A 10,899-nucleotide genomic window follows, 5' to 3' on the forward strand; every position below is an offset into this window, starting at 1 on the left:
GAACAGTTTCACTGTAATTCAGTTATGAAGGGTCAGTGTCAAATTGCTCAAAATATATTTGACAACATAAAATATTTTAAATATTCCATTTAAATATGCATACATTTATAAAAATGTTCAAAATACAACAGCAAAATCTTTAAAACTTTAAATCTAGTTTAAGTATTTAGAAATGTGCTCTCATTATGAGTTTATTTTTAGACTTTCATGACTGATGAGATGTCAGTTGCTTGGGTAGATTCACCCACACGAGTTTGGTTGCTAATAGTTGATGTTGGTGTGGAAGTCAGGTGTTTGTTTCTGTGAGCTCTGCTGTAAAATAACGATAACACGATAACTAAAAATAAAAGATAACACTAAATGCACCACAATAAATCTTATAAACTGTTCTGTTTCACCATACTTCTTTGGGTTAACTTACACAAGTGCCTTAACTTTATTCTTCACCCATGTCTGTCTAGGATCACAGCATAACTCTTTCTGTTCAGTCTCAAATCTGTCAAAGGGAATTGAAACATTGAAAACAAAGAAATATAACATCAGATGCTGTTGATCTCTAATCATATAATGTTTTCTTTAGAAAGAATTTGTGATTCTTACATGACGGCCCTCACACATGGAAGACTTTCATTTTGAAACCTGAAACTGATGATGGGATCAGTCACCTTTGCTGTGGAGACTTTAGTACAGCATGATTTCACCTTTTCAGCATCTGCTATATAGAAGAATCAAGTAAACTTAAATAATCTGCATCATTTAATCTGATAGAATATCGTGTGAACATTATAAAGCACTTTACCTGTTGTAGTCCAGATCACAGCTGTAAGAACCACCGCAACAGCCAAACTCCTCATGAGGATCCTTCGTGTCTCCATTGCCACAGTTGATCTATAACTCTCACCTCTTGTATCAGAGAGAATGTATTCAAGACTCTTACTAGTTCGCTTAAATAGTCAATAAAGCGGAAGTTAAACTGCATGGGCTGCATCTTCTCCATTGCGGCCTATGTATTTTTGTGAATGATTTCATCATTGTTCTGTTGCTTCACCATATCTGGTCTTCCATGTAGTTACAATTTGGAGTGAGCTCATTAGTGATCGTAGGTGTAAATGTCATGTGCTAAATTAATATATGTAAATATAGATGGGAAATCACTGTTTGAAAAACCTCTTACATTTAATTTCTAACCTTGGTCAGTGTATGCTGAAAAAGTGCTTTATTTTTTAATACGCCAGTAGGATGTCAGTGTATCAATGGTGTTTTTTTTTTAATTCAGTAACTCAAATGTATTATATCTTGTTGTTGACCAGTTGAAGCAAAATAGGAAGGAAGAGCTGACGGCCTACTCTTACTTTACCTAAGAGGTTTGTTGGGGAGTTTTGCTAGCTGAATGGCATGGGTCAAGATTTTCCATTGCACAATATTGTCACACTCACATGCTCCATATTGTCAGATTCTTCTGAAATTCAAGATGCTGTTTCAGTTTTTCATCATGACAGCATCCTTTAGTGAAAGATTGGAATACATCCATGACTAGTCTAAGCATTCTGAGTATTTTTTTTCTTCAAAATATTTTTTCTTTTGCATTCCACAGATTAGCACACCAGGACTACAAACATGAAATTGTTCAGTCATGATTTCCTGTTTCACGGCAGTATAAATATGAGGTAATATAAAAGCCAAATGACCTTGATCATCCACCACAATGAGTAAAAGCTGTTAATATAGTTTTGATGTGCAACAAAAGTTTGAGTTTCACTAAATAGAAAGTGGCTGTAAGAAAAGGGCTAAAATATTTAAAAATAATTAAGACATTCCAATCAATTTGAGTTGCTATAATTCTGCTCAGAAGAGGACGTGTCTATATCTTCCCAATGCATGATGAAGAGGATAGTTGAGTGGCCAAGACTCTCTAAACATCACACACACTAAGAACTGCAAATATTTGTTGAGTATTGGAAGTCAAAAAGCCTCAATCAATCAATAAGAATCATCATATCAACATTGCCATAAATTGAGGGGAGGGTTTCAAACATTGGTTTAATCTTCCATCAGGACAATGAACCAAAAACAAACATCAAGATTAACAAATAACCAAACACCTCCTGACCTGAATATTCGTGCACAGTTTAATAGTAATGTCTGATTTCTTTACTGATAAAACAGACAACATTAGAAATACAATAACTAAAATAGATACTACAGCAACTGATACTTCAACATTAGTCATTACACCCAAAGAAAAACTCCAGTGCTTTACAACTATAGAACAGGAAGAATTAAATAAACTTATAGTCGCATCTAAACCAACAACATGCCTATTAGATCCTGTACCCACTAAATTACTAAAAGAGTTGTTACCTGTAGCAGAAGTACCGCTTCTTAATATTGTTAACTCATCGTTATCTTTAGGCCATGTCCCAAAACCATTCAAACTAGCGGTTATTAAACCTCTTATTAAGAAACCACAGCTAGACCCTAGTGAACTGGCAAATTACAGACCCATTTCTAATCTTCCATTTATGTCTAAAATTCTAGAAAAAGTTGTGTCTGCTCAATTGTGCTCCTTCTTGCAAAATAATAATATCTTTGAAGAATTTCAGCTTAAGGTTTCAGGCCCCATCATAGCACAGAAACTGCACTTGTAAAAATCACAAACGATTTGCTACTTGCGTCAGATCAAGGCTGCGTCTCATTGCTAGTTTTACTTGATCTTAGTGCTGCGTTCGACACTATAGATCATGACATACTCATAGATCGTTTACAAAACTATACAGGTATTCAAGGGCAGGCTTTAAGATGGTTCAGATCATACCTGTCCGATCGCTATCACTTTGTTTATTTAAATGGGGAGTCATCGCAGCTGACACCAGTAAAGTATGGAGTACCACAAGGATCTGTCCTAGGTCCTCTACTATTTTCAATTTACATGTTACCCCTCGGTAATATTATTAGGAAATATGGGATTAGTTTCCATTGTTATGCGGATGACACTCAACTATATATTTCAACAAGACCAGATGAAACTTCTAACTTAGCAAAGTTAACAGAGTGTGTTAAAAATGTAAAAGACTGGATGACCAATTTTCTACTGTTAAATTCAGATAAGACTGAGATATTACTTATTGGATCAAAAAACAGTACACAGAATCTCTTAAACTGCAACTTGCAACTAGATGGATGTACTGTTATTTCCTCTACAGTCAAAAATCTGGGTGTTATATTAGACAGCAACCTGTCTTTTGAAAATCATATTTCCTATGTTACAAAAATAGCATTCTTCCATCTTAGAAACATTGCTAAGCTACAGAACATGTTGCCTGTTTCTGATGCAGAAAAGTTAGTCCATGCATTCATGACGTCTAGACTGGACTATTGTAATGCACTACTAGGTGGTTGTCCTGCTTCTTCAATAAATAAGCTACAGATAGTCCAAAATGCAGCTGCTATAGTCCTTACCAGATCAAGAAAATATGATCATATTACCCCAATTTTACAGTCTCTACACTGGCTACCTATTAGGTTCCTTATCACTTACAAAATACTACTTCTTACCTATAAGGCCCTTAATGGTTTAGCTCCTGCATACCTAACTAGTCTCCTACTACGCTACAATCCCTCACGCTTCCTAAGGTCGCAAAACTACCTAAAAGGAATAGCCTTCCTGATAACGTTCGGGGTTCAGACACACTCTCTATGTTTAAATCTAGATTAAAGACTCATCTCTTTAGCCAAGCATTCACATAATGTATCTCATAACGTTGTACTTCAGTTACATCTGATCAAATGCACATTAATATTCTTCAGCTTGGGCTAAACACATCATTTTTGTTTGGTTGGAAGTTGGAACAGCAGCTACACTAATTATTTCTCTATTTGTTTCTCTGTCTCTGCCACGGGATTTCCATCCCGTGGTAACTAGGATTCACACAAGATTCAGTCTGGATTCAGAAGAAGAGATGATGCCAACCCCCCAGAGGACCGCAGATGATGCCAGCCTTGAAACAACATACAGCACTACATAATTTTCCTACAAGTTTGATTGCAACACATAATCATTGCAATTAGTGTTCATGATCTGTTTGATTACACAGTTATTAATTTTAACATTTATATCATATGTACATGGACTTAACATACAGTATTCACCACTAATAAGCTGCTAAATATATTGTAGTAGCCTACATTTCTGTACAGCTGCTTTGCAACGATTTGTATTGTGAAAAGCGCTATACAAATAAACTTGAATTGAATTGAATTGAATAAAGCGGCAGCACTCTGGCTGTAGGCTAATCCAGCCACCCAGTCTCCTCCCCCGGCGGTAATGGTACGGAGCAACCGCGATCACAAAATCAGAATAATGAGTCATGTGTTATGAGTCCAAAAAACTTATCCGGATGCTACAACCTAAACTTTTAGAACAGAAAATTAAACAGATAGACAAATATCTGTTTGTGAGGTATTTGAAAAAAAGAAAAAATGAAAGTTAGAAGCCAATTTTTATCTGGTTAATTTTGATGGTGCAAGTTGAACAAAGAACTGCAAACCGTTACACGGACCAACCACATTCTCATTTCCACATTTCACATTATGTTGTGTGTTTAATTTCATTCTGTGGGAGAAGTTATTGTGATAAAAAATAAACTTGAGTAAGTTTTGAAATAATTTTATAAATTTCATATTTGATTATTGAAAGTCTGAGTTAAGGATATTACAGATAAATATACACTACAAGAAAAAAAACTTGGAAAACATACTGGTAATGTAACGTCTATGGACATTTCCTTTAACCCTAAAACACAACGCATGGCAATGCGTGATTCAAAACTGTGGAAACCCCAATGAATATTCAATACGGAAAATGTTGTCATATTAACACTTACTCTATTTTACAGACTTTTTATTGAATGTATACATAAAAGACATTAGAAAAAGGAGCATTTATAAATGAGGGCATAATTAAACATTTCCAGACAGGTTTAATGTCACCTTGATACGAGAAAAGAAAATTAAATCTGTTCATAAAAATCAACCACTGGGACATAAAAGTGTCTGACATTGAAGGAATTTGACTATTGTGTTTTTTTGTGACTATTTAGGGGCCAAGCACCGAAGGTGCGTAGGCACCTATTGTTTTCGTTCTGTTTCTTCTTATTATTATTATTCTTCCGCCGCAAGTCTATGGCAGCCCATAGAACCGCTTGCGGGAAAGTTGTATAATTTGGCACACTGATAGAGGACAGTCTCAACTTTAACCATAGCAAGTTTGAAGTCTCTAACTCAAACTCTCTAGCGCCACCACTTGTCCAAACTTTCACTTTCTTTTTGCTGATAACTTTTGAACCGTAAGCCATAAAATCAAAATTCCAATTTTCTCTGAATCCTTGGGTCATGCTGAGTCGAAATTTCAAAAATCGTAAGGTTTAGTTTTTTTTCAATAATTTATTGTTTGTAAAACCTACTTTTTCGAACTCGTCCTAGACGGTTTGTCTGATTTTCACCAAAATTGGCTCAGATCATCTTCAGACCATGCAGGCAAAAAGTTATGGAATTCAAGTTGATTGGACAAACCGTTATCGAATAACGCGCTAATTAATTCTACGAAAAGCGTTCAAAAATGGAAATGAGGCCATATCTCCGCAACGCTTTGGAATATTGAGACCAAACTTGGTGTGTGTTATAACAAGCATGACTTGAGGCTACATGCAGTGTTTCGTCACAGTGCCACCTAGTGGTCAAGAGATATGAAAGTTGGATATTTTTGCTTATAACTTCTTAGTGATTTGGCCAAAAATCTCGAAACTCGTCCCGTTAGATTCGGAGGAGCATGCCGAGTCGAACCATATCCAATTTTCCCATGTCAGCCATTTTGGGTGTCGGCCATTTTGAATTTAGCTTTAAAATGCTGTATCTTGAGAACAGATTAGCGTATCGTTTCGACAATAATTACAAAAATGTTCGGCACTATGCCCTGAATGTACATAAAAATTTTGGGGCCAGCGCCACCTTGTGGTCAAAAGTTATGACGAAATTTCGAAAAATGCTAATAACTTCTGTAAAAAATGGCTTATTGTGATAAAAGTGATCTCAAAATATTCCTTGGGTTAGGCCGAGAACATTGATACCAATTATGCCAAAATTGGCCTAACTTCCTGTTCGCCATTTTGATGAGTGTAGAAAACTTTTTCGAACTCCTCCTAGACCGTTAGTCAGATTTTCACCAAATTTGACTCGGATCATCTTCAGACCATGTTGACAAAAAGTTATGGATTTTGTGTCGATATTCAAAACCGTTTTCATTTAACGCATCAACGAATTTGCTGGAAAGATGCCAAAGCGCATCGGAAGCTTTATCTGTGCAAAGCTTTGAGATATTTGCACCAAATTTGGTATGTGGCATTACCACCTCACACTGATCACAGCACATTAATTTGGTGGCAGCGCCACCTATTGGTCAAGAGTAATGAAGCATTCATTACCCATTAGTTTTAAAATGACCAAAAATGCTAATAACTGTAGATAGCATTAGCCTATTGTAATGAAACTGGTCTCAAAATATTCCTTGGGTCATGCCGACAACATAGATACCAATTATGCCACAGTTGGCCAAACTTCCTGTCCGCCATTTTGATCTATGTTGAAAACCTACTTTTTCGAACTAGTCCTAGACCGTTCGTCCGATTTTCACCAAAATCGAGTCAGATCATCTTCAGACTGTGCTGACAAAAAGTTATGGATTTCATGTTGATAGATGAAACCGTTTTCGTACAGCGCCTCCATAAATTTTATCTCTTTATCTTTAGGCTTTATCTCTGCAAAGCTTTGACATAATGACACCAAACTTTGTGTGTGCCTTTGTCACCTCACACTAAACACACCACATGGATTTGATAACAGCGCCACCTGTTGGTCAAACGTAATAAGCATTAAATCATATCAGTAGGCGTTCTACATAATTTTTCTGTAATTTTCACTAAAATCCTCTTAAAATTGCTTCCTTTTCCTTATTGTTGCAGTTGGTCTGCTGTTCCTGCCATCCTTAGCTCCTCATTTTCCGCTTTGAGTGCTTGGCCCCGTAATTGCTGCTTGCAGCTATATTTGTACTTCCTCTTGTTATCTTGTTAAGTTGCCACTCCCCTTTGTCAGTGTATATATAGTCCTTTGTTCCTCACTCCCCTTGTCCATATTTTAATGTTACGTCATTGTTCTATGTTCCTGGCTTCCTGTTTATTTTGTTTAAGTTTTGTTATTAAATAAGTTGTTTGTTTATACTCCCGGTTCCTTTGATTTCCTCTGGCTACTGTTCCCCTGCATGTTCGTGACACTATCTTTACCAAGTAAGAACACAACGACATGTGTGATGTGGAGTTTACTTTGCTTGCTATAAAAAAGTTTTTTGTATTTGTTTTTGTTAAGTAAGGTTATTTTTTTTGTCTTTTTCCCTGCTTCTGTTGTTTTCTTTGGATTTGCTTTTCAGTTCCATACAATTCTAAGCTTTTCTTGGTTCATTTAATGTGTTATTGGCATGCTTTTTTGTGCTAATTCATTTTAGTGTTAGAGTTGTAATCTGTACTTAGGCCCAATCCCAATTCTATTTTCTACCCCTCCGCCTACCCCTCGCCCCTTCCCCTTGTCCCTTGAAACAAAGTGTAAAGGGGAAGGGCTAAAATATTTCCCCTAAGAAATGGGACACCACTACAATACTGTGATACGTCATCATACGTTGTCGCTAGTTCCTAATGTTACGTCAGAGGACATGCGCAGATGTTTATCACTCATTCCAAGATGTCAAAATGTTGTCATGTTGCAAAAAATACAAATGTACGGTGTACGCACCGTTCATTCACATGTGGCCGTAAGCAAAACAAACAACGCATTATCACATGCGCGGCAAATTGCTAATCAGTGTAGTGGTGCCTGGAGAAGTATATATGCTTCATTTGTGAATTTCGTTTTGAACTTTCTATTTGAACGCATTCGTTTTCTGGATCCTTGGACTAAATGTTTACAGGGGTTCACTGGTTTAAGAAATTTCTGATCGTAAAAATCAGCTTCTTTTTATTTGTAAGGTATAGTTTTTATTATTATGTACTGATTTAAATTACTGGTGCGGTGAGCGGGCGCAATCATTAAAGACATTTCAAAGCAAGCCGGCTCCACGGTCCTGACTGCATCATCACTGCCTTTATTGGGTGTTTTGAGCGAATATTTACATTTATTCACATGACTGGATGCGGTGGACTGCCATGATTTTGGCGAATGCAGGACACTACTGAATAATGCGCATCAGAGGGGATTTAAAAAGTGGAAATTGCCGTGCCACTGGTCTTTCATGTTTCTAACATGCAGTCAAGTGTAAATGCATAAAATATATTTTGTAATATCGTGCAATCAGTGCTATCTGCTAGCAAACTTTAGCGATTTTTTTGCAAACGTTTATTTACAAAACAACACCATAAACACAAACACAAGATTGAAGGTAATATAAATATAATGAAACATTGTCATGAAAATCCTTATTAAAGGCAAAAATTACTTATATTTCCGAGTCTGCTTGCTCGAGTGAGCAGCCATGTTGGAAATTTCTCTTAGCCCTTCGTTTGAAGTGAGGTCCTGAAAAATCTTCGTTTGGAGGGCTATCTGGCCCTTCCCCTTACCCCTACCCCTCCAACCAAAAGAGAAATGAGACACCCCTACCCCTTCACGTGAACGCGCCAAACGGAGGGGTAGGGCTAAGTGTAGGGCTAAGGGGTAGAATTGGGATTGAGCCTTACTCGCCATGTGGCGGATGGCGCTTTAAATTTAACTCGCCAGACCGAGAATTTGCTCGCATTTGGCGAGTGTTAATTTTGGACCCTGCATAACTGACAAAAAAAAATTGTGTAGTCTGAACAGGGCTTTACTTAAATAGTTCTAATAATTCACTGTGAACCCACTATTTCCTAAGAATGCACCTGTAATACAGCTGTTCTGCTTTCTAATTAAAGTTAAGACACATTGAAGACTGTGCAGTATTTTTTTGTACGTAACTCAATTTAAGGAGTAAATGTTATTTCTGGTGCTTAAAGTTTTTTTTTTTTTTTTTTTTTCTTCACGTTGGTATATTTCATTTGCCATTGTTCTATTGTAGTTTTTTTTGCAGGTAATTTGTTTAATTAGATTTGTCTTCAGTAAGCTGTAGCGTTTTCAAAAAAGACTTGTGGCTAGTATTAGTTTTTTGTCATATTGAAAATGATTGAAAATTCAATTTTATCAAAAATGTTGACAAACTTATTTAGAGCAAAAATAAATTTATTTTTTGATCATATAACTATTGTTAGTGAAATAAAACTCATATTGTGACAAATTTTTTGCTCATACACATTAAATAGCTATTAAATTGTATCACACTGAATGTTAAACAAGTTTATGTCAACACTATAAATTACATTTTCTGCAACTTAAAAAAATATATATTATTTTGGCACTGTTATCTTTCCCTTTTCCCTCTGATATTGGTGTGTTTTTTATTTTTATTTTTATTTTTTATTTTATCTGTGATTACTGGAAATATTACCAGCAGTTAAAAAAGAGCAAGAACTGCCTGCACACTGCATACAGGTCCTTTTCAAAAAATTAGCATATTGTGATAGTTCATTATTTTCTGTAATGTACTGATAAACATTAGACTTTCATATATTTTAGATTCATTACACACATTTGAAAGTAGTTCTAGCCTTTTATTGTTTTAATATTGATGATTTTGGCATACAGCTCATGAAAACCCAAAATTCCTATCTCAAAAAATTAGCATATTTCATCCGACCAATCCTTTTGCAGAAATGACTGCTTCAATGCAGCGTGGCATGGAGGCAATCAGCCTGTGGCACTGCTGAGGTGTTATGGAAGCCCAGGATGCTTCGATAGTGGCCTTAAGCTCATCCAGAGTGTTGGGTCTTGCGTCTCTCAACTTTCTCTTCACAATATCCCACAGATTCTCTATGGGGTTCAGGTCAGGAGAGTTGGCAGGCCAATTGAGCACAGTAATACCATGGTCAGTAAACCATTTACCAGTGGTTTTGGCACTGTGAGCATGTGCCAGGTCGTGCTGAAAAATGAAATCTTCATCTCCATAAAGCTTTTCAGCAGATGGAACCATGAAGTGCTCCAAAATCTCCTGATAGCTAGCTGCATTGACCCTGACCTTGATAAAACACAGTGGACCAACACCAGCAGCTGACATGGCACCCCAGAACATCACTGACTGTGGGTACTTGACACTGGACTTCAGGCATTTTGGCATTTCCCTCCCCCCAGTCTTCTTCCAGACTCTGGCACCTTGATTTCCGAATGACATGAAAAATTTGCTTTCATCCGAAAAAAGTACATTGGACCACTGTGTTTTATCAAGGGCAGGGTCAATGCATTTTGGGTTTTCATGAGCTGTATGCCAAAATCATCAACATTAAAACAATAAAAGGCTAGAACTACTTTCAAATGTGTGTAATGAATCTAAAATATATGAAAGTCTAATGTTTATCAGTACATTACAGAAAATAATGAACTTTATCACAATATGCTAATTTCTTTAAAAGGACCTGTATATTGTGGGTGACGTCTGAAGGCAATGACATTGGTGAACAAGTCTGTTTTATGGTAACCTCTGAGAAATGCATACTGAGAGTTCCAATGTACCTTTACTGTAATTTACCTGTCCAAATAGCAATAGACTCTCTAATCTAATCTAATAATTTCCACCTCATCTCACATTATGCATTGTGTTTATTTGTTGTTCCATTAGTTGTTCCAAATTGCATTTTGTTTTTGCTTCATCAAATTCCAGGTTTGCACTCATACAAATCAGTCCAAAGTCACACAGACTTGCATCAGCCTTCTTGACACATGAGTTAATGACACAAG

Source organism: Garra rufa, chromosome 24 (assembly GCF_049309525.1).
Source record: "Garra rufa chromosome 24, GarRuf1.0, whole genome shotgun sequence".
Classification (NCBI taxonomy): Eukaryota; Metazoa; Chordata; class Actinopteri; order Cypriniformes; family Cyprinidae; genus Garra; species Garra rufa.